This window comes from Microcaecilia unicolor, chromosome 2, assembly GCF_901765095.1.
Source record: "Microcaecilia unicolor chromosome 2, aMicUni1.1, whole genome shotgun sequence".
Taxonomy (NCBI): domain Eukaryota; kingdom Metazoa; phylum Chordata; class Amphibia; order Gymnophiona; family Siphonopidae; genus Microcaecilia; species Microcaecilia unicolor.
This window is the reverse complement of record NC_044032.1, coordinates 451,539,187-451,562,739: the sequence shown is the minus strand read 5'-3', so window position 1 is coordinate 451,562,739 and position 23,553 is coordinate 451,539,187. Positions and strand designations below refer to the sequence as shown.

Below are 23,553 nucleotides of genomic sequence, written 5' to 3'. Positions count from 1 at the left end.
TTGTCAATGCTCACAGAATACACTGTTCAATTTGTTTTGGAAAGAACATTGTGACTGCTTAAATCACAGCAGGGAAAAAAAAAACCCCACCCAAACAAAACCGGCTAATGGGAAATGTTGCTGCTTTAATGTTAATATTTGCTTGGTGGCAGTTGATTAATCTGCATTACACAGTCTCGCTGATGAGCATATAGTTATGCTTACCTGCTGTGAGTAAAAAGTTTGTTACTGGCAATTTGGTATGTTTCTTTTTTTTCAATTTAAAGACAAAGCAATGGGGTATGGGCTAATATTATGAAAGTCTCTAAGAGATCTGACTACCTGGCATCTTTTAAATTATTACTGCTAATCACTTCTTGCTGAATTGGTTGTTGACAGGCACGCTAACTGCTAACCACCGGCGGCTGTAGAAAGACCAGACTGAACACTTCCTACTTTTAATTTTGTCAATAAAGACAGAAGTCTGCAGTTGTTAAAAAAAAAAAAAATTCACAAAGGAAGGCGCTGGTTTATATCCGGTGTGCATTTTGCCTCTGTGTAACGGAAGCAGAGAAAGGGGACGAGCTGAACTGATAAGCAACTGTTTGAAGTCTCTGTCCACGTCTGTTTGGTCCACGTCTGTGATCTCCACTGTGGAAAGTGAACTGGTCGTGGGGAATAAACTTCCTGGTAAGATAATATGGGTCCTTGTATGGGAATAGAGTGGTACAGAAGTGTTAATATTATATTAAAAATCCCTTTGAGAGCATCCTAAACGTAATGCGTTATGGGTTTTTTTTTTTTTTTTTTTTTTTTAACATCAATGAATGTATTGCATTACCGCTAGTACTTGAAATAGCCCCCTTGTTGAGGTCCCATTTCACTGGGAGGCTTTTTGCATCTAGATGCTGATTCATGAAACTTTGCTGGACCAATATTTTGCCACATTAAGATAATCCAGTGGTTACAATAAAATCTTAGATAGAGATACAAAGATGCCAAATTACCCAGTTCTAACTGGAGTTTCGGGGACAGTCCTGGGTTCCTGACCACCCATCCTAGTGCACTGAAACTTGTATTCTTGATTTCAATGGACAGGATCAGGAACTACAAATCCCATACTGTTTTGGGATGTAAGTTCAAAACCAGTATTGCCCCAAAAGTATGCTGGCTGCAACTGGGTAACTTGGCATATTAGCATATCTATATTATTATTATTTATTACATTTGTACCCCGCGCTTTCCCACACAATGCAGGCTCAATGCGGCTTAAATAGTAATTTGAAATACAAAGTTAAGAATAGAATTTTCAATAAAACTGTAAAAACAACGTAAAATCGGGCTTAGTAGTGTATGATAAGTTGAGCTAGATAATATATGACTAGGATAAAAGAGGGTAGACAGGATAGGCTAGTGTAATTTGGGAGAAAAGGGGTAAGGAGGGATGGAAAGAGAAGGATGGGAGCTTGGTATTTAAGTCAGAACAGAATTGGGAGTGGAGGTTGGCGAGATTAGGTTGGGGCATTAGGGTAGGCTTGCTTAAAGAGATGAGCTTTCAGCATTTTTCTAAAGGGCAAGAAGTCGTTTATTAATCGGATTGGTCTGGGTAGAGCGTTCCAAAACTGGATGCATAGTAGGTCTTGTATTTAATTTCTCTACAATTGGGAAAGTGTAGGTTATGGGAAGGTGTAGGTTAAGATATGTTCGTGAAGAAATAGATCTGTTTCTAGCAGGGAGGTCGATCAAATCATTCATATAGCCAGGGGATTCACCGTGGATGATCTTGTGGGTCATTTTTGTTGTTCTTAAAATTTATTCTTTCTTTGATGGGGAGCCAGTGAAGCTTTGCTCGAAGAGGTGATGCACTTTCGAATTTTTATTTGCCAAAAATAAGTCTGGCAGCCGTGTTTTGGGCAGTTTGGAGTCTCTTCAGTATTTGGGTTTTGCATCCTAAAAAGACACTGTTGCAGTAGTTGGCGTGGGTAATAACAGTAGACTGTATTAGGTTCTGGAAAGTGTTGAGTGGGAGATAAGGCTTCACTCGTTTCAACATCCACATCATGTTAAACATTTTCTTCGTGGTGAGTTTAGCGTGGTTATCAAAAGATATCTATCTATGATACAGAGATGCCAAGGGTGGTCCATCCCAGTGCTGGAGATTGAAGGCCAAATGAGTGAGATTTTTCTTACAAGCCCCAGTCATGTCTAAAACCAGTTCTGACAGATGCACATTCCAAAAACAGATATAGTCCAATCCATAAAGAGAAAATAAAATTATTTTTTCTACCTTTGTTGTCAGAGATGTCAAGGGTGGCCCATCTAGAAGAGTGATATGTACCACCCCCAATAAGTGAAACTGAAGGTCAGTGAGTGAGGTTTTTCTTGCAGTGTATTCAATCTAAAAATTTGAAATGGTGGTGAAGGAATGAAGTTTGAGGAAGGGTTCCTGGCTACACTTATTGAAAAGTAATGCCTTCATGTGTCTTCATGGATGACACATTACGTAGTTAAAACTCAATTATTTCAAACACTTAACACTAAACCACATACAAATCTATGGAAACAATTCAACTGTATTTAAAGGTCCCTCATCCTGCTGGAAACCACTCTTAAAAATTGCTCTCCTTGGCAGCCCAGCACTAAGGATGCCAGCTATCAAACAAGGAACTAGTACAATAAACACTTTTTTTCAGGGTTCTGCTCATGAGATTACTTGTTTTTAATTCCATCTTTAATTTTCCCCTCCTCTGTATGTCTTCATTTTCATTGTCCTGATTTCTTTTGCAAAAATATATATGGCTGCTAAAATAAATCTGAAAAAAATTGGCAAAAAGCCAGTGACATTTCATTAAGCTAACAAATAAATTTAAGAGGCAAGCAGACATAGGAGGCAGCACTCAGTTACCAGCTAAATTTAAACCATGTAGCCTGCTTGAGTTTTTAAATAACCTACATTTGCACAGTAAAGGTGAAGATAATTACTTGTAAAGTGATCTTTTGCAGGACTTCAGTGTCACTTTTTCCCCTTGCTGCTAGCAGCAGCACTGCTTAATTGAATCAGCCCACCTTGGGGCTTTGGACCTTTCCTGTAACGCGACCCACCCTTGCGGAAACAGGAAGTTGTGTCAGTGAGGGCAGGACACATCCTAGGGAAGGTCCAAAGCCCCGAGGCAGGCTAATTCAATTGAAGCGGTGCTGCTGGTGGTAGCAAGGGAAAAAAGTGACAGGGACCACATGGAGAGAGGGAGGAGGACAGCTGCTGGAACCGGGAAAGGGGTGGGGAGGGAAAGGAAAGGGGAGAGGTACCGGAACCAAAGGTGCTGGTCTGGACACAGGGAGATGCAAGCAGATACCACAAGTCGCCTCCTCTCAATAGGTGAGAGGATGGAGCTTTGGTGTGTGAGCTGAAGTCGGGGCCCAACGCGTATGTCACAAGCCAAATGCCTGTGACTTGGTATGTCTGAAGATATATCTATATAAATCTATCTTACAGATAGTGGTGTTTGTCGCTAAAGATTGGGGTGTGTTTGCATGCCATGTCCAGTTTTTCCTACATAAGCACACAACTGTGGAAAGCATTACCAAAAGCCTTGAAAACTACAAACGACCACCTAAACTTCCGGAAAACACTAAAAACGAACCCGTTTAAAAAGGCATACCCTGATCTCTGCAACACAGCAAAACTAAAGAACGTAACACAACTCTTCCGTTGTATGATTCCCTAGTGTGGCTGTGCCACATGAACTTTATCTTACCACAACATCACTTTGTATTTGTTTACACCAGAGTCTGTAACGTCTCTCCGGTACTATGTAAGCCACATTAATCCTACAAATAGGTGGGAAAGCTGCTGGGCTGTAGGAGACAGAAACCAGCCGTGGTTCACAGTGGCGTTCCTAGGGGGGCTGACACCCGGGGCGGATCGCCAGTGTGACACCCCCCCCCCCCCGTGAAAGAACCCCCCCCCCCGGGTGCACGCCGCTGGGGGGGGTGCCGCGTGCGCCTGTCCTTCCTTCGTTCCATGCTCCCTCTGCCCCGGAACAGGAAGCTGTTCCGGGGCAGAGGGAGCATGGAACGAAGGAAGGACAGGCGTGCGCGGCACCCCCCAGCGGCGTGCACCCGGGGCGGACAGCACCCACCGCCCCCCCCCCCCCCCTAGGAACGCCACTGGTGGTGCAGACCGGAAAAATGGTTGAGTGTCAGAGTGAGATACTGCAGGGAACAGGAAAGCAGACTGAGAGGAGAAGAGTGTGACTATTGAGAGCAAGGGAGAGTGGACTTGAGAGACAAGATGCCAGGTTTATGTTTTTGTAAGGGTTGGGTGGCATGGGGGAGGAGAGTAAATGTTAAGGACAGAGGTGATAGGCTTAGGTTGGAGAGAGGTGATTTAGGGAGCAAGGGGTCTGGACATATTTTGCTGATGAATTTCACCTAGTATTATGAGTATGTAATAGTGACAACAGTAAAATAAAATTACAACGCATAGAAGGCATAACGGACAATTTTCAGCTTCTGGTGCTGGCCCATATTGTCTCTGGTCAGATAACCTTTTAGGCCTGAGGATTCAATATATTTATCTGCTATTTCTCCTGTTTTTCCCCCTCCCCCCCCCCCCCCCCCAGGGTTATATAATGTAAGAATTGCCATATTGTGACCTATCAAATGTACATCTAGTATTCCATTTCAACAGTGGTCAGCCAGGTCACAAGTACCTGCTAGAATCCCAAAAAGTAGCAAGATTCTATGTTACTTAATCCCAGAGATAAGCAGTGACTTTTCTCAAGTCTAATTTAGTAACAGTTTATGCACTTTTCCTCCAGGAACTTGTTGAAACCTTTTTTAAGCCCAGCTACATTAATTGCTTTTACCACTTCTGGCAGTGAGTTCTACAGCTTAACTATACACTGAGTAAAAAGAAAAATCCCATTTGTATTACTATGTAACATTACGACATGTCTCCTAGTCTGTGTACTCCTTGAAAAAGTAAACAAATCCATACACTCAGTATTCTGTAGACCTCTATCATATTTTCCCTCAGCCGTCTCTTCTCCATAAAGCTTAACCTCTTACATAGTTTTTCTTGCTTATTCTTGTGTGGGAGGTCTTTTTTTTTTTTCTGTCAGTTTAGAGAAATGTGCATTGTTGATATGTTTCCAGGCGATACTCAGCTCACAGCAGTCAGTGGTTTTGAAGCTGCTGACCATTGCAGACCAACTTGGCCACAGATGTTCTATGCTGGGACGTATCCCAGCACTACCAATGAATGTCCAGGTCCTCAGTGGACCCGGAAGTTATGCTGGTGCTTTAAACAGGCAAAGATAGGATTGCTTTTTATTCCCTGTTATGTATGTGGGAACCAGCACTGAATACTGACAGCGCCCACATAAGAATAGCCATACCCAGACCAATGGTCCATCCAGCCCAGTATCCTGCTTCCAACAGTGGCCAATCCAGGTCACAAGTACCTGGCAGGAACCCAAATAGTCGCAAGAGTCATGCTACCAATCCCAGGACAAGGAGTGGCTTCCCCTATGTCAATCTCAATAACAGACTATAGACGTTTCCTCCAGGACCAGATTCACTAACCGCTATTACTACATCTTCCAGCAAAGAGTTCCACAACTTAACTATTCGTTGAGTGAACAAATGTTTCCTATTTGTTTTAAAAGTATTTCCATGTAACTTCATTGAGTATCTCCTGATCTTTGTACTTTTTTGAGAGCGAAAAAATCAATTCATTAAATCAATTTGTTTCTGGGTCTACCTTGACTCGGCCTCTGGACCACCCTGGCGCTTCCTGGATTGTGCAGACCAGGAGAATCTGACTTTTTAATTAAAACAGAGCATTGTAAAGCTCTGCAGCAGTTGTTGACATGTGATTTCTGACCAGAGCTCTGGGTGTTTAAATTTTGTATCTGACAGGACTATACCAGATAAGTATTGTTTTACATATTCCATTGTTGATTTCACAGTGTTTGTGTTTTGCATTACATTGTTTGTTGATGTTTATTGAAGCTGATATTTACAAGTTTTCACCTGTGTGAGAAAATACACGTTATGTGCACTCTTGGAGCAGAGGATGGTGTGTGAATGTGAGCAGTTTGGAGCTTGTCTCTAGTTTTAGTCCTATGACTGTCCAAGTTTAATACTACTGATGTGCCTTCAATAATTCACAATGTACATTTATGAATATTTGACAAAGAAGTTTGAAATAAGTATTTTGCACATGTCCTATAGGGTAGATTCTTTTTTATTATTTAATTATGATGGAAATTTCCAAGGACTGTCCTTTTAGTTTTTGAGGTACTTCCTGGACAGTACCAGGACAATCAGAGCTGATATTTAGTAGCACTATCCTGTTTAGTACCACTAAATATTGACAGATGGTTAGCTCAGGAGCCCACTTAAACCACATCAACCCCTCTGTCTTTTTCACAATACAAAGGATATGCATTTTGTATGTTTTTTTTTTCTCTGTTGTGTTTCATTGCATGCAAAGTCTGGCTACCTAAGATTTCCGGCTCTGTTTTTGTCTGCAGATTTCTATTCTTAATTTGTGGCCACTTATTTTGTAGTTGGTGGAAGTCTGTGTTCTACATGTTTTCACGTGTAGAACAGAGACATACCCTCACCCAGTAGAAAATAAATGAACACAATTTGAAGTGGAGTATTTTGCTAGCATGTATATGTGTAGAGATCTGTAGCTGCCTGGCCAGTTGTGTTTTGAAATGTGTACCTTTGAAAAATTATAAACAACATCTATATGAGGCCAGAAGAACTTATGACTGTAGTTGATGAAACATTTACAGATCAAAAATGTCTATTCAATATAATCGGAGGAATTTTTTCTCCCCCTTGTAATTCACGCTGATGTTAATCTTCAGCCGTCTGCTGATGCTCTGATTTTGTTCTTTAGGGGAAATGTGGAGAACATCCAATGTGAAATCTCTGCAGTGTAGTCTGAAATACAGAGTCCAGTTTTGAAAGAGGTGGAAGCCTTGCTGGGAGTTAGAACTGATATGATCTAGGATTCCTTTTCTCTAGTTACAGTGCACAAAGTACAATCAATAATACATAAATTGTCTTCTGCCAATTGTGGATCCCCGTCCGGTTACTTGATAAGGGACAATCCATGGGGCATTATGACCTGGCTAACACATTTGGTAAACAACATATTATTACAGGGAACTTTCCCTGTTTTTTTAGGAGACATCATGTTAACACCAATACTAAAAGGAGAGGGATTAGACTTGACTACTAATTTTTCCTTTATCACCAGCATTCCCTTTATATCCAAACTGCTAGAAAACGTGGTAGCTCAATAATTTTATAACTGTATAAAAGTTTGAATATCTACATTCTACTCAGTTCGGATTTAGATTATATTTAGTAAAGAGCTCTTGCTAATCTCACTAGTCTTGGAAATTAAAAAAAGTATGATGTCAAGGAGATCAGCTGATATTGTTGCAGTTTGATATATTGGTGGCTTTTGACCCAGTAAATAATCTGCTGTTAATAAGGCTGAGTGAGACTGATATTGTCGGAGAGGTCATGAACTGGTTTAATGAATTTCTATATAACCACATATACTGGTCTACAAAAATGGAGTCTGTTAGTGGAGTCCTTCAGGGTTCCCCACTATTTCCCATACTGTTTATATATAAGCACTTACGGGAAGTTTTTTGTGTTCCAGGATGCCAATTGTTCTTATCTAGATGACATTTGTCTCCTAGTTTTGGTTCAAAAACATCACATTGAAAGTACTAATGGGTCCTTATACAAAGGTGCACTAAAAATAAGCGTGTGCTAAATGATAGAGATGCCCATATATTCCTATGCACAATAATTAACAATACACTATCAATTTTCAGATAATGAAGGGAGCCAACAATTCCATCAATCATAAATATGCTCAGCTTCTCTAATATTCTCAGCCTTATAGTAGAGCAGGCAGTAGGATCAAAAGAGCTATGATAGGATCTGTCAGATACATGTATCCATATCCACTTTGGCTAAACAATTTTATGAGCCAAGCATTCAATGGGGGGATGGGGGGGGGGGGGGGAAGAGATCCTGGACCATGGGGGAGGGGAGAGAGGAAGGAACACAGATGTCAGGTGTCATGAAATGCCTAGTCACCCGCCTGGAGTTACCCCGCAGCCACTTAGGTCTATCCCAAGCACAGCTCAGGTCCAGCTACACCTGCCGTTTGTGTTCTACGCTAGCACCCTTTTTCCACCAACTGGGTTCCAACTGCTTCTGGGTGATTCTCCCGCTCTCAAATTATCCCCAGTGATTTCTAGGTTACTGGAGCCACACTTCCAGTGGTCCCACAGTTCCCAGAAAGCACTCACAGACCCAACAAACAAACCATCAGGATTCTTTATCAGTCCAGACAGAGGCAATAAACTGAAACTTTTATTGTCTTAAAAATTGCACATTTTTTGTTCATTGTTCAATCAGCAAACAATAACAGGCAACTGAAATATGGATCAATTATAACACTAACTAAATATTTGTTTACTTTCTAAAAAGTACCTGGGAAGATCAGGACATATAATTGACCAAGCCTCAGCAAAGAGATTGGTGCACATCGATCCCACACTGGTGGATTTCCAGCCCCCCCCCCAATCTGGTGGTCTAGCAGCCCCATTGTCCTCCTTCCATACCTCCCTGATAGAGGAGGGAGTAGCACACTCCCTCCTCTTCCAGCACTGCCTTCAAAAGGGCGGTGCCCTACCCAGTACATCCTGGGATGTGCTGGGCGAGGCTTCACTATATATAAGGGAGTGTGCTACTCCCTCCTCCATTAGGGAGGTACCAAAGGGGGAGGGGGGACTGCTAGACCACCAGATCTCCAGCCATCCATACCCTTCCATTGGGGGGGGGGGGGCAGGGGACTAGAGGTCCACTGGATCTCCAGCCCCCGTGCCCCAATTCCCGTAAGTGCGGACCAGGTTTGTTCTCCACTGGTAATGAAGGATGCCGGAGGATTTGGCATAGTGAGAAAAACTGAGAGGCTGACTCCAGGTAGAATTATGACAACTGCGGTGCTTTGAGACCATCTTTATCGCCTTCTGGGGAGTTACTGGTTGGGAATCAGTGACGGAGGAAATGGAATCTGGAGTATTACCATCAGTAGCAGCGGTTCTGTCTGCCTCTTCGGTGTCTGTGCCTCCTCTGAAGCCATTCGTGAATCCCCCAACAGTGACTCTGGGTATATTCTGGGAGGCCATTGTGAATTTACACCAAGTTTACTCCTCATTTATTCTTGTTTCTATAGCCTCTTCAATTAAATTGCTAGATTTGGAGTCTAAGTTTAATTCCTGCACTACTAAAACTGATTTGATTGGCAAAGCTATTACTGATTTAAAAATCCTCACAAACTTTGTTGCTACAGGCTAAGTCCATCTTATTAAGGAAATTAGAAAACTTGGAAAACATACAAAGGGTACTCAATTTGCGATTTTTAAATTTTCCCCAGACCCAGGTGACCTCAGCAAGAGAATTTTTATACTCCTTACAAACAATATTGAAGTTTCCGGAGGCTGGTAGGCCACCTTTGCAGAGGATTTTCTATGTGACTTCTACTGAAAAAAGATCTTCTGAACCTCCTGTGGATTTAAATATCTCAGATATACTGAAGCTATCAGATTCAGAAAGAACTGTGACTACTAGGGCTACATTTTTGGTGTATTTTGTTTTCCATCAAGACACTCAGTTCTGAGATTATATTTCAAAACCTCTGATACTTCATTTATGGGTGGAAAATTGCAGGTATTTCCTGATGTCTCTAAATGGACACAATCTAGATGGAAGACGTTTTATGAGCCTACTCAGCCGAGATTTTTTTTTTCTTGAGGGAAAAGGAGTAATCTCTATTTGACCTTTTAGTATTTGAGTGTTCAGAATTGTTTGAATTCAGGTCTATATAACTGAACAGAGGACTTCTTACTAATTGCTTCTTTACCTTTTTTAAAATATCCATCTTTCCATGGATTTGTTACTCTTGGAGCTCCTGACCTAATGTGAACTGGATTTAAAGTTCATTTTCTTTTCATTTTTTGAATGTACAATATTTGAGTTTTCTTGTTTATAATCTGGATTTCTTGTCAAAGATTTATATCTTTGTTGTAAAACTGAAATGCAAATAAAAAGAAAAGGTGACGGTCAAAGGCAGAAGGATGCTTGACTGCATAAGGAGAGGGATAACCAGCAGAAAAAGAGGTGATAGTACCCTTGTACAAGTCTCTAGTGAAGTCCCATTTAGAGTACTGCATGCAATTGTGGAGACCACACCTACAGAAAAATGTAAACAGGATGGAGTCAGGCCAGAGGGCAGCTACAAAACTGGTAAGTGGTCTCGGTCATAAAACACATAGGGATAGGCTTATGAACCTCAACATGTATACGTTGGAAGAAAGGTGGGAGAGAGGGGGTATGATAGAAACATTTAAATACCTCAGAGGCGTTAATGTACAGGAGGTGAGCCTTTTTCAAATGAAGGAAAACTCTAGAATGAGAGGGCATAGGATGAAGTTAAGAGGAAACAGGCTTAGGAGGAATCTAAGAAAATGCTTTCACGGAAAGGGTAGTGGATGCGTGAAATGGCCTCCCTGTGGAAGTCGTGGAGAGAGGACTGTGTCAGAATTTAAGAAGGTATGGGACAGGCACATGGAATCCCTTAGGAAAATGAGAGGAGTTAGTGGTTACTGAGGAAGGGCAGACCAGATGGGCCATTTGGCCCTTATGTGCCATCGTGATTCTATGTTTGTTTCTAGGACAGTAACTAGGGGCCGGGTAAAACACTGGCATCTGTAGTGGAAGATGGACAGTGGATGCTGGGGGCAGGATAGACAACAGGTAGGATTAAATATAAGAGAAGAATAATATAGAGTGAGGGAGGGGAGTATAGGGAAAGAAGTGGAGAATGGATGCTAGGGATGTAAGACAGGGAGACAATAGATACTGGGGAAATGAGAAAAAAAGGAAGGGGATGGGTCTTTGAAGGAGATAAGGGAGGGTAGAAATGGGGAAGTAAAAGGAGGAATGTGTACTAGGGTAAAGTGGTAAGAAAGGAACTGGAGTCCAGACAACGGATCATCTCCGTTGTAGTTTTAAAGAAAAAGGGTTATGTGGAAAGAGTAGGGTTACCATATTTGCGGAGACAAAAAAGGACAGAAAAAATAAAAATGGTTGCTACTTTTGCTAGAGAAATATTTAATCGTAGCCTTTAGTTAATCAACACACATCAAACAGTGATTTACAGTTACAGCACAGCAGTAGACAGTCTATTTTTCAAGAACTTACGGATTTGAGTTTCACCGAGTCTGAGCCCAAGCGTACTTATCAGAAGAGCGCAAATCTCAACAATTTTGGCTGGATTCTGAGATACCTGTGAAAGTCTTTACATGACATATGCTTAAAGTTGTGCTGCATGAACAAAATTCCTTTGATAGATTCAACTAGCAGGGGAACAAAGAAGGGATCAGCAATGCCTTTCTCTCTCTTTAGCACCCCTCCTTGACTAATACGCCAGAGATGGTTTCTCTCATTATGTAGGTAGGTGGTGTTGGTCATAAGCACATAAAAGAAAAAGGACATTTCTCTAAAAATTAAAAATCCTGGAGGACTTATCTGAAGAAGTCCAAAAAGAGGACGTCCTCTTAAAAGAGGACATGTGGAGGGGCATTTTCGAAAGGGACGTCCAAGTTGCGATTTGGATGTCCTTGCAAAATGGCAACAACCAGGGGCGGGGAAACCCGTATTTTTGAAAAAAGATGGACGTCCATCTTTCATTTTGAAAATACCGTCAGAAATGTCCAAATCCTTAGATTTGGATGTCCCTAGACGTGGATGTTGCTCACTTTCGGCGATTTTTGAAACCAAAACCATCCATGTCAAAAACGTCCAAATGCAAGCCTTTTGGGTGAAGGAGGAGCCAGCATTTGTAGTGCACTGGTCCCCCTGACATGCCAGGACACCAACCGGGCACCCTAGGGGGCACTGCAGTGGACCTCATAAAATGCTCCCAGGTACATAGCTCCCTTACCTTGTATGCTGAGCCCCGCCCCCCAAAACCCACTACCCACAACTGTACACCACTACCATAGCCCTTACAGGTGAAGGGGGACACCTATATGTGGGTACAGTGGGTTTTGGAAGGCTCGCTGTTTCCTCCACAAATGTAACGGGTAGGGGGAGTATGGGCCTGGGTCCGCCTGTCTGAAGTGCACTGCAGTACTCACTAAAACTGTTCCTGGGACCTGCATGCGCTGTTATGGACCTGAGTATGACATCTGAGGCTGGCACAACATATTTTTAAAGATGTTTTTTGAGGGTGGGAGGGGGTTAGTGACCACTGGGGGAGTAAAGGGAGGTCATCTCAGATTCGCTCCGGTGGTTATCTGGTCATTTCGGGCACCTTTTTGTGCCTTATTCGTAATAAAAACATGTCCAGGTTAAAACGTCCAAGTGTTCGTCAGGGATGTCCTTGTTTTTTTCGATTATGGGTCAAGGACGTCCAAGTGTTAGGCACGCCCAAGTCCCACCTCTGACACGCCCCCTTGAACTTTGGACATCCTTGCGACGGACTGCAGTTGGAGATGTCCTAAATCGGGTTTCGATTATATCAAATTGGACGTCCCTGGGAGAAGGACATCCATCTTCTGATTTATGTCGAAAGATGGATGTCTTCTTTCGAAAATGGTAACCCTAGGTAAGAGAGCTCTTCATAAAATTGGGAACATAAGTTTCTCAGTTCAATACTGTAAGGAGTTTTGCTTAATATTCTGTTTTTATTTGTTCATTGTCATGTAATAGATTGATGACTTTGCCTAGACTTGCTGTTGTTGTTTGATGTATGGTTATTTTGATTAAGAATAAAAAAAACTGTTAAACCTAAGAAAGGAACCAGAGGTGTAGAAGAGATAAGTGAAAGAGAAGGAACTGGGCTTAGTGAGAGGATGAGAGACAGAAGCAGATGAGACTAGAGAGAGGATGAAAATGGCTGAAAATGGGAATAGGAGCCTAAAGAAAGTAATAAGAGATGAAGGTCAAAATGGGAGGACTAGAAAGGTAGCCATAGGAGGGAGAATGAGGACCAGAAAGGGGAGACTGAGAAATAAAATCTAGCTATAGTACTATTTGCTTGATAGTTTGACTGTTTTCTGAATAGATTATACCCTTCTATGTTACATTTATTTCTTTATGTAATTCATTTGTTTACTTACGCTTGATTGACGCCTGTCATGTTGTAATATTGTGAGCCACATTGAGACTGCAAATAGGTGGGAAAATGTGGGCTTCAAATGCAAAAAATAAATTAAAAACAAAAAGGCAGATTACAGTACTGGAGAAAAAAAGATGAAAGACTAATGTTAGAGTTAAATGGAAGGGATGAAGGAAAGAAGACAAGATGAATGGGGAAAAAAAACCCTACCAAAAACAAAACTGAGAATGGAGATCCTGGAAAAGAACTTAAGAGAAAAACAACAAGCAAAACTGACATGCCAAGACTAACCCAAATTGCAAAATAAAATGATCAGATGACAGTACAAAATACTTATTTTCAATTTATAGATCATGAAAAAATGTAAGCTTTGAAAATGTCAATTTGTTGTATTTTGTTCACTACAGAAGGAAATGCATCTCTGTTTCTATTTATTTAGTGTTCCACTCTTCATAGCGTCTACGTTTGGTGTTTCCTTTATCTGCTTTTTTTTTTAATTTCTCATTTATAGTTTCTCATTCTATTGTAAACAAGATGAGGGATAATGTTAAGATATAGGTTCTATGTAGGAAGCTGTAGTAGTCTGACTTGTTCTATTTTCTAAACTGGAGGTGTATTGGGGTTCTTAAACATTTTTAGTGCTGACTTTTCGTAGGCAGGGTTGGTGCAGTTTGAGTTCTTGGACAATGCTGGTATAGTGTAGGAAGCTTCTGAGTGTCAATTTTCAGGCTTTTGTTCCTGTTTTCTGTCTGCTGTTAAGACACCCAAGGTGTGACCTGGGGGAAAGGGAGGGAGGGTGAGAAAAAGAGAGTGTGTGCTGGGGAGGATCCTCCAAAATATTCTAAAGCCATGTCTGATGTTATGACAAACTAAAATGAAATTAAAATGTTGATGTCACCTCAATAAGGCCAACACACAATCCCTCAACTGCAAAAAACACTATGCACAAACTTGTGCAAAAACACACTCAGAACCTTACTATACCATAAATATTACACTGGGCAGACCCTAATACACCACTATTCCACCCATACGGAAAACAGACTGTCAACAATATGAAACAAGGAATCATAACATCACAATTGTCTTGTACAGCCACAAAGTATCCTTTTAGGGTGGATATTGTTCACAATGAGCTCCTTTTATTAACGACCAGATAGATATATGAGTTTTTAGTTTTAACACAGTATAAGTCCATCACACAAACAAAATATAAGAAAACCAATACCAATGAACTACATGAGGGGCTTATAGCCCATTTAGTTATGTTTAAAGAAAAGAGATCTGCATGAAACAAAATATTTATTTTTATTTTGACATAAAACCTCTATCTGCCCCACTCCAACATTGTCCTATTATGCCGTTAAACTGGTACCAGGACAAAGTGTAAACAGTAACCTATCCGTCCAATCTATTGCGTTTTCCAAAATCCATATAATAGCAAAGTGTCTCTCTGCATATTCTGAAATACACAACCAGTGTCACAAAAAGGTGTGAACCAGATTATTCTGATCAACAAAAGAGAACTGTGAGAACACTTACCCTCTTGCTTGATCTGCTGCCTCCCTCCCTGGCTTGGTGACTGACTGAAAATAAGAGCGGGCGTGCTGCAACATTCACAGGCACACAGTCAGTCACAGCCAGGCTCTGCCATGTGTGTCACAGGAGGAGATTCCAGCAGAGCCAGAACTGCTGGGGCAGGACTCCGAGCCTTAGGGAGATCAGGGGAGTCAGGCAGGCAGCTGGTAAAAAAAAAAAATAAGTGAGGGGCCGCGCGGGGGGGGGGGGGGGGGGGGGGGGGTGAGGAGAGGAGAGGAAGATACAATTTTGTTCCCTTCCTGCCCTGAAATTGAAGAGGCAGGCAGGAGATTGTCACGGTTGGGCTGAGGAAGGACTTGGAGCCTTAGGGAGATAGCGGGAGACAAGCAGGCAGCTGGTAAAAAAAAAAAAAAAGAGGAGCCGTGAGGGGGGGTGGTGCCGGCGCTCAGAGAGGAGGATACAATTTTGTTCCATCCTGCCTTCGAGGAGGAGGCAGGGGAAGGTCACAATTGGGCTGGGGAGGCTTAGCCTCTTATACAGGGCGCATATGATCTTCAGACTTCCTCTGTTAAGTTTGCCCCCTGGTTTATCAGGCCATACCCTATTGTTCGCCGGATGCGTCCAGTGGCGTATCAACTGAAGTTACCTGCTACTCTGCAAATCCACAACATGCTCCACGTGTCCCCCTTGACTTCCAGACAGTATGGTGAGGGCTCCAATACTTCATTGCCTGGAAGGGGTATGGTTCAGAAGAAAATTTGTTGAAACTGGAAAACTCCACGCACCGGTCCACCTCCGAAGATCTCATCATATGTTTCCCCATAAACCCACACCTGGGACTGGGAGGATGGGACCCATGGGGAGCAGGCACTGTCATGGCCATGGCTGTGCCCCCATTCCCTGACTCACCTGTGGCATTGTCAGGGCCTCTGCTACCTCCTCTGTTGTGGGGAACAGAGTACGTAGTCGTCCATGCTGGCTCAGGCATTCCCCAGGACAGACTTCACCCAGCTGCATCACAATGCTGGCAGAGGCTGGTTGCGGTAGGTGCACGTGCATGCTGAGGCAAGGTATTTAAAAGGCCAGTGGCCTCTGGCTCTCCCCCCCCCCCCAGCTGATTATGTCACCCTACTAGTGAGTTTAAGGCATTCTGACCTGTTCCACCTTGCCTTCGCAAATGCCTGCCTGCCCACCATAGTTGCTGGTCCTGCGTTCCTGTCTCCTATCTCAGTGTTTCTGCTTCCAGTCCAGTCTTTTGTTCCTGGCTCCAGCCTGAGTGTTCCAGTCTCCTGGCCCAGCCTTGGTATCCCTGTCTCCAGAGCCATCCCAGGCCCTGGTTCTGCTGGACCTGCCCCCAAGGGCTTTCAGAGCCATCTGTTGGACTCCTCCAGTCAAGGAGTGACATCTGCTGCCCATCAGGTCCCCCGCCCCCCGACCTTCTGGTTGGGGGCTCACCCTTCTAGACTCGTGACAGGAGAATAGTGAGTACAGAGGTATAAAATCTGATGAGTACATGACAGATAGAAGGGAATAGGAGACTGGGGAAGGAGTGAGATCACCCTCCCTTTGGTGTGAATCTGATATCTTTTCCTTCCCCCTATGATCCTCCAAACTTATGGGAGATCACCAGCAAAAGAAGCACCAAAGACAGGTCTCCTCTGCAAGGCCCGGAGATCTTCCCTTTGCTGCAACTTCCTGTGGACATGACACGGCAAAGGGAAGGCCCCAGGCAAAATCAAAGGAGTCCTGTCTTCAGTGTTTCCACTGTTGGTGATCCGCCATAAGTTTGGAAGGCCAGGGGTGGCGGAGAGGTAGGAGATGTAGCAAGCAGAAATACCAGATCTGGGGAGGAGGGAAGAGAAGAGAGAGAGCTATTGAATTGTGGGGGCAGAGAACAGGTAGTTAGGTGCCTATTTGTGGGCCCTGGGTGCAGCACGAGATGTGCTGGTAAATATTTAACAGGCTTTCTCTCCAGGCGTAGCCAGCCCTGAAATTTTGGGGGGCCAGGGGTGAATCAGGGGAGCAACACATACTTCTCCCACCCCCCCAGCCCCATGCGGGCACTCTAGGTATACCTTTGCTGGCAGGGATGTCAAGCCCCACCAGACAATAAATGGACTGCCACTACTCCTTGCTGCTTGTTTCTGGCTCTGAGCAACATGTCGGGACTTCTCTCGCATGCATGAGTAGTCCCAGCCTGCTCCTCAGAGAAGCGGGGAGCAGCATCAGTTTATTGGCTGGTGGGGCTTAGCATCTCCACCAGCAAAAGTAATTCAGGAGGAGGCCCACATTTTGAGAGGCAGTTCTTAAAGTAGCCATGGGGGGGGGGGGGGGGGGAGGAGGAGGGGTGCCTACTTTAACAACCGGCTTGCAAAATTCTTAAAAACTTAACAAACTACTCTCATGAGCCCGTGACAGCCTGCTCCAGCACACCACTGCCCCTACAACTGAGTGGCTCTGGGCTTTTTGCTGGGCTTGCTCAAATGGTAGCTAAATCCCTGGGGAGGAGGTATATATAATTCTATTACAACATCTCCTACTGGTATGGCTGAAGTGGTTTGCCCTGTGGAAGCCAGAGACCCCTAAGGTATGGTGTGGATAAGTGTGGTGGACTTCTTTTGCCTGCTGAAGTGTGTCTAATGCTTAGTCTTTGGGCCTAGGGATGCAAAACAAGACCAAGAATATTATAATGCCTCTGTATTGCTCCATAGTGCAACCTCAACTTGTGTATTGTGTTCAATTCTGGTCACCGTATCTCAAAAATGATATAGCAAAATGTATAAAAAGTTCAAAGATGAGCAACCAAAATGATAAAGGTGATGGAACTCCTCTCATATGAAGAAAGGCAAAAGAGGTTGGGGCTCTTCAGCATGGAAAAGAACAATTGAGGGGGGATAGGACTGAGATGTATAAAATCCTGAGTGGTGTAGAACGGGTAAAATTCAATCGATTTTTTTTTTTTTATTCTTCTTCAAACAGTACAAAGACCAGGGGACATTCAATGAAATTACATGGAAATACTTTTAAAACAAAGCTCTGGAGCATGCTGTCCTAGGATGACTGTTCATTTGTCCTTTAGATTGTAAGCTCTTTCAGCAGGGATTGTCTTTCTATGTTAAATTGTACAGCGCTGCATAACCCTAGCAGCGCTTTACAAATGTCAAGTAGTAGTAGTAGATGTGGTAACAGTGGTGAGCATATCTGAGTTTAAAAATGGTTTGGACAAGTTCCTGGAGGAAAAGTCCATAGTCTGTTATTGAGCTAGACATGAGGGAAGCCGCTGCTTGCCTCGGAACTGGTAGCATGGAATGTTGCTACCAATTGGGTTTCTGCCAGCTACTTATAACCGGATTGGCCACTGTTGGAAGCAGGATACTGGGCTGGATGGACCACTGGTCTGATCCAGTATGGCTATTCTTAAGTCCTTATATTCTTAGCTTATTCCTTAAATCAAATACTGTAGACATTTTTCTAATCACTTCCCAGAATAGTTATACCACCTTCCCTTCTCCCTGCAGGCTGCTGCTGCTTCCATGCCTACTGTGCCCCAGATCACTGGAGCTAGGGCTGGGCTGCTAACGTGTGCCTAGAAAAGCTTGGCTGAGGAAACTGGTTTAAAGTTGGCTGCTCTTTGCCTTATGCCAGCAGTGCTTCCCAATCTTTTTGTGCCTGTGACCCCATGATTGTGGCCAAATAAAATTGTGTGATCCCCTGGAGATGCAGAATGACGACCTTCCTATGGAGAGCCCACCTATGTCACAACCCCAAAAACAGGTTTTGTGATGTCATTTGGGGTCCCGATGCACAGTTTGGGAAGCTCTGCCTTAGAGACAGTTTTATATGTTCTGAATTTTGTGTCACACCTTAATATATGGTTGAATAGGCATCTGGGACTAGATGTACTAAGCTTTTTTTCCCATCATAGACCACCAAATTCTATAAATACTGCCTAGAGCTGGGTGCACAAATACACATCCAGTTATGAAAGTCAGTTATACACACAACTGAATTAGCTAATTGGCACTTAAAATTGATGGTAACAAGTACTGTCGCTAATTAGCAGTTACTTAGGCCCCTATTCTGTAAACTGAGCGCCTAACTTTTCTCATGTCTGACTGCAAAGGGGGCATGGTGGCCATGGTCCAGAAAGTAGGCACAATGTAAACTGCAAAGCTATTATTCTGTGCAGCAGAGCACCCTTTACAGAATACTGTATTACCATAGACAGCAGCTGACTTTGGGTGTTATTTACTGAAAGTAACTCAAAATGGCCAAAACCATTTAAAATGTTTTAAAGGCTGACTGCTGCCGGTTACATTAGACATGGATATTGCACTGGCATTGAATATCCAGGTCACTGGTGGCACCCAGACTTTATGCGGGTATGGCCAGTGCCCACGTCACTCCTGGTTCCTCCCTGACTTCACTCCCAGACCACATGGCACTAACCGTTGAGGGTCATGGCAGTTACACTGGATTTTCAGCGGCACTGTGCAGTTAAATGCCGATGAAAATCTAGGGGATGGCCTGTTCAGTGTGATTGGGAGCCTAGCCTGACCAATAAAATTGTTTTATATAAACCGACCTGTTAGGCTTTGCTTTTTGAAAGATTTTTGAAAAGTCCAGTTAATAATATGCTGCCTTGGATACTGATAAGCAGAAGGAAGTCTGTGCTGCCACCGAGTTGGAGCTTCCATCAGGCTCTGAGCTTTGAAAAAGTAAATATCTTAGATTAATGTAATCCATATTTGTATGGGGTTCTGGCTTTCATCAAAGCTAGATATCTACCCTGCACAGGCCTTTCTGAGCCGCCTCCAGCTGTCTGACCTTGGACTTCGGCAGCAAAAGATATTTCAGAGCAAAGGGGGGGTCACAGCACCCGTGAAAAACAGGATCAGTATGTATATCATGATTGCAACATAATTACGCTTGCAAAAATGACCAAAACACAATTTTCCCACACTTCAGAGAAAATGTTGTTATAACTTTTGGCATTTTTTCACGTGTGAAGTTATTGTTTGTTTTTTACTTCACTGACACTGTTAAGGTGTAATTTTACAAAGGCATTTTTTTTTAACACAAGGGATTTTATAAAATTACCCCTAGGGTTACACGTGTAAAGGTATGCATGCCACCAAAAAGAGTTTGCGTGGATCATGGCTAGAGTCATAATTTTTGCATGCTGTTTATAAAAAGCACACAAACCATTACACCTGCAGTTTCACTCTAGGTGTGGTTTCTATTGCTTTATCCCTATTTTAGAAAGATGCAAAAGTGTATATATGTCTTTATGAAATAAGCTTGAAATAGACAGTTACTTAACTTTCACACAAGGCTGCCTGTTGTACTACTCTCTGTCTAATAAAAATGTCCCACTACATTCCTTTTTTCTTCATTTTCACACTTTGAGATAAAGTGGGTCATACTGGATTTATATGCTTGGGGGGGGGGGGGGGGGGGCGCATTTTTCTGTCCTCTTCAAAAGGTGGTAATATGTTAATTCATAGCACTACTGGATGAATGCAGTGCTGGTAAGTATTCAGATACATGTGCTTGCTTCCAAGAGCTTATAGCAGTGGTTCTCAAACCTGGTCCTGGAGGCACCCCAGCCAGTCAGGTTATCCACAATGAATATTCATGAGAGAAATTTGCATACACTGCCTCCACTGCATGCAAATCTCCCTCATGAATATTCATTGTGGATATTCTGAAAACCTGACTGGGTGGGGTGCCTCCAGGATCAGGTTTTGGGAACCACTGGCTTATAGTGAGGGGCATAATCGAACGGGGACGACCAGCTCTAAGGACGGCCCCATGAATGGGCGGGGCATTCCGTATTATCGAAACAAGATGGGCGTCCATCTTTCGTTTCGATAATACAGTTGGGGACGCTCAAATCTCAACATTTAGGTCAACCTAAATGTTGAGATGGTCAGAGATGGGCGACCTCGGTTTTCACCGATGGAAACAGAGGACGCCCATCTCAAAAACGACCAAATCCAATCGTAGGAGGAGCCAGCATTCGTAGTGCACTGGTCCACCTCACATGCCAGGACACCCTAGGGGGCACTGCAGTGGACTTCACAAATTGCTCCCAGGTGCATAGCTCCCTTACCTTCGGTGCTGAGCCCCCCAAAACCCACTCCCCGCAACTGTACACCACTACCATAGCCCTTACGGGTGAAGGGGGGCACATACATGTGCATGCAAATATATCTCATGCATATTCACTGTGGAAAACCTGACTAGCTTGGTGTGGCATGAGGACTAGGTTGAGAATCCCTGAAGCAGACTAAACATGGCAACCACACTCCTTTTCTTTTTTAGAATTTTTAGCCTCACTGTATACTAAATATAATCCATTTTGGTTTGTACTATGTAGTTAATTCTGATTTGCTGTGCTTTCCTGTCATGAATGGAGTTCCTTGTCTGTCTATTTGTATATACAAATTGTATTTTTATATATGTAAACCGTTCTGGTTTGCAGTTGCAATAAGATATGGTATATAAATTGATATAAATAAAAAATAAATCACTAAACTCTTGTGCCCATGCAACAGGCATTTTCTTCACCCTTGATTTCAATCAAATAGTGCATCTTTTTACAGTTGTGCACTGGGGAGCTATTTTCTGTGCAGCTACTGCAGTATTGGTCAGACACTGTTCCACATAGCACCAGAGTTGTAAGCATTGGCGCAGGACTTTTGGCAGGGCCATCATAATGGACACCAACCTGGGTCGGGGACATTACACTATCTTTTTAAGCCAATTTGCTAGTCTGCAAGCAAGACAGCCTGAAAAGGAAGAAGGATGCTAAAAGCATCCTTACACTGGGGCTTTTATGTCTTATTCACAAACACTGAACTCCTTCCCAAGGAAGTTGGAGAAAGAACAGGAGACGGCAGGAGGGTGCTTGGCCCGTTCTGTGGGTTGAAGCCAGTAGCCGGAGCTTGCAACCATACAGAGTCACTCAAAATAATAGCAAACATCTATAAAAACAATAAGAAATGCTTATAACAGATTGCCTATGCATGGTCCATCTGTAAAAATTGAGTGGAGGAGTGGCCTAGTGGGTAGAGCACTGGACTTGCAATCCAGAGGTGGCCGGTTCAAATCCCACTGCTGCCCCCTGTGATCTTGGGCAAATCACGTAACCCTCCACTGCCTCAGGTACAAACTTAGATTGTAAGCCCTCCTGGGACAGAGAAATATCCAGTGTACCTGAACGTAACTCACCTTGAGCTACTACTGAAAAAGGTGTGAGCAAAATCTAAATAAATAAATAAAAAGTCTAAAGGTGTTCCAGTTGGATAGGCAGTGCCTTAAAAGGTGAAAGATAAAGGATTTTATTATTTGTCATTTATATCCCACATTATCCCAAGCAAACTCACCTGATGGGTTGTTGTTACAGTCCCCAACACGCTGACTTTTGCCAAAAAATAACTCCAGATAATCTTGGCTTACTTTAAAAGACACACAGGAATCTTATGTGATATTCAGGTGTATCAATCAGGAAGTCATAGAGCATCAGTAAAATGTTAATGCAAACTATAAACCCCTGAAATCTAGTTTTACAAGCTGAGTCTCACGTAGACTTGCCGTGTCTGGACTCCTCCAAAGACGTTATAAGAGACCATCCAGTTTGTAAAATGAACTTCCTATCAGCTGTGTTTGCTACATACATAGTAACATAGTAAGTGACAGCAGATAAAGACCTGACTAGTCCATCTAGTCTGCCTAACAGTCACATTCATTATCAACTCAAGATTAAAATCAACAATGAATGTGAGATTATATACTTGATCATGGTCTTTCTTTGATGTTTCTGTAGGGTTACCATATTTGTAGAGACAAAAAAAAGAGGACACAAAAAAATAAAATGCTGTCCCACCACACAGTCACCATGACCCCCCACAAGAAAGCCAGATTCTATAAGCATTGAAAATACTGTTAAAAGTAAAAAGAAATGTACATTTCCAAAAAGCCGTAGTGGAGAGATTAAATGAATTCTTTGCTTCGGTCTTCACCGAGGAAGATTTGGGTGGGATACCGGTGCCGGAAATGGTATTCGAAGCTGACGAGTCGGAGAAACTTAATGAATTCTCTGTAAACCTGGAGGATGTAATGGGGCAGTTCTACAAACTGAAGAGTAGCAAATCTGGACCGGACGGTATTCATCCCAGAGTACTGATAGAACTGAAAAATGAGCTTGCGGATCTATTGTTAGAAATATGTAATTTATCCTTAAAATCGATTGTGGTACCGGAAGACTGGAGGATGGCCAATGTAATGCCAATTTTTAACAAAGGTTCCACGGGAGATCCGAGAAATTACAGACCGGTGAGTCTGACGTCAGTGCCGGGCAAAATGATAGAGACTATTATTAAGAACAAAATTACTGAGCATATTCAAAAGCATGGATTAATGAGACAAAGTCAACATGGATTTAGTGAAGGGAAATCTTGCCTCACCAATCTACTTCATTTCTTTGAAGGGGTGAACAAACATGTGGATAAAGGTGAGCCGGTTGATATTGTGTATCTGGATTTTCAGAAGGCGTTTGACAAAGTACCTCATGAAAGACTCCAGAGGAAATTGGAGAGTCATGGGATAGGAGGTAGTGTTCTATTGTGGATTAAAAACTGGTTAAAAGATAGAGAGTAGGGCTAAATGGTCAGTATTCTCAATGGAGAAGGGTAGTTAGTAGGGTTCCCCAGGGTTCTGTGCTGGGACCGCTGCTTTTAAACATATTTATAAATGACCTAGAGATGGGAGTAACTAGTGAGGTAATTAAATTTGCTGAT

General features: G+C 42.8%; 1 protein-coding gene across 2 annotated transcripts in view; it reads left to right on the top strand.

The window, feature by feature from the left end:
* The first annotated feature begins 529 nt into the window (after positions 1-529).
* LOC115461245 (PC-esterase domain-containing protein 1A-like) overlaps positions 530-23,553 on the top strand; it is a 183,321-nt gene continuing 160,297 nt past the window's right edge. For both annotated transcript variants that reach the window (XM_030190945.1, XM_030190941.1), the window contains exon 1: positions 530-669. The gene's annotated coding sequence lies outside the window, so the exon portion shown is untranslated. The remainder of the gene's footprint in view (positions 670-23,553) is intronic.